This window comes from Arachis duranensis, chromosome 4 (genome assembly GCF_000817695.3).
Source record: "Arachis duranensis cultivar V14167 chromosome 4, aradu.V14167.gnm2.J7QH, whole genome shotgun sequence".
In the NCBI taxonomy this organism is placed as follows: domain Eukaryota; kingdom Viridiplantae; phylum Streptophyta; class Magnoliopsida; order Fabales; family Fabaceae; genus Arachis; species Arachis duranensis.
Window position 1 is genome coordinate 112,216,187 of NC_029775.3, and position 677 is coordinate 112,216,863.

A 677-nucleotide genomic window follows, 5' to 3' on the forward strand; every position below is an offset into this window, starting at 1 on the left:
TATGTATAAATATTTATATTTTTTATTAATTTAATATTTATTTTATATAAATAATTAATTTAGTTGTTGGATTTTTACGTATATGTAACATAATTATTTTGTTGGTATATAATTTAAAAATTATTTGCAGAGAAGATTTTTTATCCAACACCAATATCCTATCCAAAAGTTTTTCATGTTGGAATAAATTATTTTATAATTTAGATCATCTTATATGAAATCACCAAAAATTATATATATATTATAATGCAAAAACGTACCTTTATTCATAAAAAATAGAAAATAGAAATTAATAGAAGAGTTGTCTCGGTCTTTTTTTATCTCTAATAGGACGGTTGAATTGCAACTTCCTTCATAAAAAAAGAATTGCTGAAGTGATTTTGGTATATCGAAGATCGAAACTTGAAGTCCTATTTATATTTGAGCATGGCATCCATTAAACCCTAAAAGTCAAATAAAAATAGTATCTAAAATCTGGAAAGATAATATTTGATTTTATTCTCATATAAATTCGAAATCAAAAGTAGTTATGACTTATTCAATTTAACATTTATAACAATAAATGAGATCACAGTTATATAAGTAATTTAATTTAAAATAGCATAACTTGTGATTATAATTAATATATGTATTGTCCACAATTAAATTAAAAAATTAAATAATTTTCTAACATTTCA